At 39.6% G+C, this 6,163-nt stretch overlaps 1 protein-coding gene and 1 long non-coding RNA gene across 2 annotated transcripts in view; one reads left to right on the forward strand and one right to left on the reverse strand.

The window, feature by feature from the left end:
- LOC104943350 (uncharacterized) overlaps nt 1–3,151 on the reverse strand; it is an 18,928-nt gene extending 15,777 nt beyond the window's left edge. Inside the window, exons 1-2 of the long non-coding RNA XR_798102.1 lie at nt 3,142–3,151; nt 372–380 (exon numbers count right to left, since the gene is read on the reverse strand). This is a non-coding gene — a long non-coding RNA (uncharacterized lncRNA). The remainder of the gene's footprint in view (nt 1–371; nt 381–3,141) is intronic.
- Nucleotides 1–6,163, forward strand: part of LOC104950431 (uncharacterized) — a 121,863-nt gene that overhangs the window by 56,987 nt on the left and 58,713 nt on the right. The window lies entirely within an intron of this gene.

Consider the following 6,163-nt stretch of genomic DNA (forward strand, 5'->3'; position numbering starts at 1 on the left):
CGCCGAGAAACCAACATTTGGAAAACGTTGCCTACCCAGCCAAGTACTTAGTTCTTTTCGGTCATGACCTTTATCCTTCATTGGGCATAAGTTCATTCAGATGAAAACAGTTCTATACATGTATTACATCTAACTACAAGAATGCTCTCACCGACCAAAACAATCATGGGCCAGAACAAATGCAAACCAAGACAGAGAAGGCGCAACATATCGGTTTTTTGTTATAATAAAGGAATAAGAAGAGAAATAAGAAAAATTTATAAACCCAGCAGATAAAAAATACAAAATAAAAACATAAAACAAATATATACCACGTTATCCCAATCTCACTCCTGGTAGACTGCTTAACGGTCAATATACCCCCCACGCACCTTTCGTCCCTGCGATCATAATTCCATTTGTTGCAGGTATCCACTAAAATAGAAAAACTACTCGTGCAATTTTCCAACTCACACTTGGTATTTCGCATACAGCATCTCTGTAACAGTATGTGTAATTTCAGGCAGTATTCCACTCTTCGTCTTCCACTACACGGTCGCTGCAGCTCTCACTGAGGTTCGTGTGTGTCGGATTGGTCAACTTTGGAACAATCGAGCCGGGGGCTTAACGTAACGGGCCTCCGCGGACGTAACAGTTAACGGCTTCACGGATTGGGCGCATTTACGTTACGGGTAGCGACCTACATGCTTCTCGTAGCACGTAACCCGGCAAGAATCATGGACGATGACGTCATGATGACGTTTCACCAACGAGGCGTTTTGGGGAGGTATTTTCTGTTTTAGAGTTTTACTCGCTACAGGGTGTACTTTGAGGGTTTTGACTCTGCACACCGTTTACATGCAGAAAAACCTTCATAACACACAAGGGGACGGGTAATAACCGGAAAAGCATGACATGTGACCTTTAATGTTTTGTATACTTTTTAGCCACGCTAGCAGCATAGCTCTAGGGATAGTTATTATCTAATGCTTTGGTCCAGACTTAAATATTCTATTTATGGCACAAAAATGTGGTACAGACAAACTTGGCTATATGACTTTGGTGCTTTTCTGTTTTTCTTGTTACGCCAACATAAGATTGATATTGGTGGTGTTCAGTGAAATATCTCAAACTATTGGATGCATTGCGTTGCAATTTGGTACAGAAATCCATATGCCCAACAGAATAAAATAAAGACTCAAGCAATCCCTTAAACTTTCAATTTAGCACCATTGTCAGTTTAAATTCCTTATTTTTCCAATACTTTGGTTTATCACCAAGTAGCAAATGAAGCATTCTAGCATGTCGAATTAAGATGCTGAATGTGATAAACATACCTGGCTAACATCAGTGTCACTGTCAGCATAAATGATGCTAAAGTTGAAGCAGAATTTGTTGGTTCAAACTTCACAAATTGTGTTAATTTTTTGTGTACACAAAGTATGGTTTGGTTTGGAATTGGCAATTTGAAGCTGTGATCATGAGCCTTGGGAAATAGTGCCGGGAATATTTTGTATTTTTTTATAATTATAAAAACAATTGCAACCAAAGATAAGCCCAGAAAGCTCACGACCATAAGTAACTAACATAGTCATTGTGATACGGTATTAAAATGTTAAAGTCATTTTCCCAACAATAACCATTATTTTAAGTTAGCATGCTGTAAATAGTGCCAGCTGACCTTAATACTTTCTGTTTGGTAAAACATTTCTCACAGATTTGCCATCACTGTAGACGGTGATCTTAGCATGATTTTAATTATATTTGTGTATTTACCTTTCTTCCCACCTGCATCTAAGCCCTGCTCTCACATCCCAGCTGCTCCAGTATTACCTACACACTTCACTGATTTACTGTCGAGTTGGATTTAATATTCACCTCGCAGCTGGCATCTAGTACAACATCTGTTGCCTACAAACATACACCCACGTCACATCAGAGGATTGTTTTCAATATTCTAATTGCGGTTGCTTGCAGCGTCGCCTCACAGCGAGAACTAGCTAGTTTCAAATCCCAAATGGGGAACCTTCGTTGGTGTCTGTTTGCATAGAGGTCAGAGTTTGAATGAGGTTTTCTTCCATTGTGTGAACAGTGACAAGCCGTTCATCGCGTTCCTCTTCCTTCAAAACCAATGCATGCTGGGATAGCCTCCAGTCCCCGGTGACCCGGTATAGGAACGGGCACATGGAAAAAAAGAATACATTTGAATAAGTAACATCAAAAGACACCGCAAGACATTAAAATGCCAAGTTTTCGAAGAACAATTTAAACACAGACAAGACTAGATGTGATGACAAATCAGCATGCTGGCTCTCCTCACACAGCACCCCATCTCTGTAGTTTGAATTTAAATCATACTGCCAGCAAGATGAACAGACAGAAACACTTGTCAGGTTAAAGGCCAGAAATTCCAATTTCAGCTGACACTTTATATACATATATATTAGCAGCTCATAGAAATTGAGTTTCAACAACCGGCCGCATTTGCCTCACCTTCAGCCGATGATTGGACGTCTTGAGGCTAAAATGGTTATGTGAAGACGTATTAAGTGGTGTAGAGGTGGCAGTACACTCTATCTCATGCTCTTTGATGACTATCAGGTTTATGAAAGGATTGATCGACGTCACTGGGCAGGTTGACAAAGGATGGCTCTGCGGTGCATTTACAAAACACCTTTTAGCACCACAACTTACGCTTCACTTGCAAACTAAATGCCCCATCACAAGGTCCGATTGACTAAAAAGATTGCGTTAATTATATTGCAGCGCAACATTCCAATAGAGCATTGCAGCCGACCCTAGAATTACTTTTTTTTGTTTTTTATTTCAATAATCAATGTTGCAATATATTCTTGACTCAAGTATGCAGTATAATAGAAGAGGGGAATTAAAAACATTATTTAGGATATTGGTCTGACAAATTAATTTACATGTCCTGACCAATGAGGTGCAAAGGAATTTCTTGATACTTTAGGTAAGGAATTATTCGGGATTTAGAAGAAGATGAAGACGATGAAGACCCTTATTCAATCCATAAGGAGAAAAACTCATTTCATTGGATTTAATTTAATATTGCAGTCTGTCAGGGCTGACAGACTGTAAAAAAAAAGAAAATCCATCTGGTATTTACACTTTGCATAATTTTCTTCATTTACCGCCAACGGTATAAATTTGCTAATAATTTCAGTGTAACGGCGTATGGCTATTTGCTCTGACCTTTGGGAATCAGACTGTTTCGGCAATGAGTCTCATTAGTATAGAAAAGGGCAATAATTCTGGATCGAATGTTTGCATATTAAATCGTCTTCACCTTTAAGGCTCTAAATGACTATAAACAAATGTGTGTGTATGTGTGTGTCTTGTTAACTGTCTGCCTCGTGCCAGCTCATCCTCCTCCAGCACATCAGCTTTGCTCGCTGACAGAAAATGAATAAAGGCAAACTTTGACCCTTCTCCTCCGCTCCCTTCTTCTCTTATCTTCACTTTTATCAGGATGCTGCTTTCTTTTGCAGAGAGAAAGTGAGACGGGGAGGACTGGGTGGAAGAAGAATTGAATCATTTTAATCCCCTATGGAAATAAAAAGGGGTTTTTCATTAGTAGTTCTGTGTGAGGAAGGAGGGAGTGGATAGTTGGTTGGATAGATGGAGGAAAGGATGAAGAAGAAGAGGACTTGTAAATATTGAGCAAAGGAAAACCAACACATTCTCATTCTGTTTTCTTTTCTTTCTGATTGATTCTCTCATTTCCTCATTCCCTCTCCACTCTTAATCCTCTCTTTTTTCTTTGCCTGTCAGCAGTTTCTACAGCCTTATTAATCATTCTGCGCAGGACGGGGTACTGACAATGTAAATCCTTTTTTAAAATAAACTGCCATTCCAGCCTGGTAAATGTTAATGTTGTGGAGCACTTTGTCTCACACATCTAGTTTGATTTTGGGGACAAGTCAGTCTGACTATAACCGGGTCCCAGACTGTTGACTGCACCAGATAATGAGAAGGCTGATGTTGTGAACGGAGCTCCCTGACCTGGAACATGTCGAGGATTGAGCTCCAGTGGGATTGTCTCAGCAGTTGATTCAATTTGCTCACAGCAACATCTAATACCACATCCTGAGAGGGCCTTTTTTTTATTATTTGGCTTGATTATAAACAGTCGTGAGATCAAAAGGTCACGTCAAAAAGTCTACTAGACTAGTTACAAGAACATTTGAACCAATAATGACTTTACTTAATACTCAGCAGTTATGGATTTTGTTACATCTACTACTTTATTTCTGCTCCGTAACTCCCCTCCGTCAAAGGTGTGTTTAAATAACTCCACAGCCTTGACATCGACACTACACATGTTCTGTATTTAAAAAAACTTGAATCTAAATTTAGGATAATGCTTCTCCATATCTGCTAAATGTGTAAATATGAACAGTTTCTGTAGTTTTTTCTGGTTTACCTAAAAAACAGGCAACATTTTAATTGCTTTTACCATTGGCAGTTAGCAGCTAGCATAACATAGCCTAGCGGTGACTGAAAGCTAGAAATACCACACATTAGGCTACTACTGGTTAAACAATCACACTGAGTCTTCTTATTACACGCAATATAACATCCCGAGCAACCAAAGGATAAAAAAATACAATTCATTCTAGTCAATCTGTCGAGTTTTGGATGTGCTGTTTGATCAGGTCAAAAGTAAAGAATATGGAACAGTTAGCCTGGTCCTTTTGGTTGTTCCATAGCGACCTAAAAAAATGATGACATTTAGTCCAATTAAGCCATATCCTGAGAGGTAAGGGCAGTAGCCTTGAAGACTGTCTGTGAGCTGAAAGACCGCAAACATTTTAGGAACCATTTTTTTTTTCAAGTCAAGGGGAGAGTTTGGTATAATATTAAAATGTTCCATCCAGCAGCCCAACAACTGGTAATTGGCGATATATTTGCGCATGTATTATATATGTATATGTTGGTTCTCCAAGCTCTTTTAGCTTTTCTGTCTAAATAAAACTAACAACATGTGAAGAAAGTATACATTGTCACACTGTTTTTGACTTATTAAACAGAAAAATACACCTTTTAAGTGTAATTCCTTATCTGTAAAACCATCATTAAACTTTGTATTTAAACTCAACATAAGCAAAATAAAACTGCAAAACCTTGGTTAGTCTTCCCACTGTTCCAACAATCAACCGTTTTCACCAATCACCAATTACCAATATTTTGGTCCAATTTCCCAAACATAGTCAGACTAGGTTACCATCACCATAAACAGTGCAAATGATTCCCCTAAAAGTATCATCTCCTTCTAAAGAGCTTCATTGTAAATAAAGGATGATGCTTCTAATCAGACACATCTGTCTATACATGAACACAATATGGAAACCATCCCTGGCTAGCTCGTTAATTTGCCGTGTCACCAGGGTGCCACGTGATAACATTAACAACAGAAGGTCGTGCAGAAATTACCTTGTTTAGTGCGCAAACGTTCTATTAACCGCCATTAAACACCATCACGATGAATTAAAAATGCGCCGTTGTGGGCAATGGTAGTCAATTACGGCCCCGGTGAAGGAGCATATCTAGCCCTAACAGGAACCATAAAACACAATTTGTGCAAACGAGGCCTCCCCAAAGGGCTTATTGAAGCAGGAGAGGCTGCCAATGGGTTTCAGACGGTAGGATTTGCGGCAAAGGCGAGCACCTGAATGCATCATCATCACAAGCGCATTGACACGCTGCTATTATCTGCCATCAACTAGGATTACTCATCATTAGGATAGACCCACACACACTCCTAAACTGTTCACATAAAGCACACACATCTTCTCAACGCCAATACACCCATTGTGCAGCCGCACTCCTTTAATAATAACATTATTATGTTCAGCCAGCAGATTGATGATGATTACATATCATTCCACTCTCCGCTGAGATAGAAAATAGATAAGAGTGAATGATGAGCAACTACTGTGGCTCATCTTCTCATCCGTACAGACAGACATTATATTGTTTACACCGGGGAGCAATCTGAGCGAGAGAGAGAGAGAGAGAGAGAGAGAGAGAGAGAGAGAGAGAGAGAGAGAGAGAGAGGAGGGAGAGGAGAGAGAGGAGAGAGCGGACGGAGAGAGGAGATCCTTCGTCACACGTCATTAAGAGAAGTTATGGGGCCACATCTCTGTTTTTATTCAAATCA

Source organism: Notothenia coriiceps, unplaced genomic scaffold (genome assembly GCF_000735185.1).
Source record: "Notothenia coriiceps isolate Sejong01 unplaced genomic scaffold, NC01 NC01_scaffold00000339, whole genome shotgun sequence".
NCBI lineage: Eukaryota > Metazoa > Chordata > Actinopteri > Perciformes > Nototheniidae > Notothenia > Notothenia coriiceps.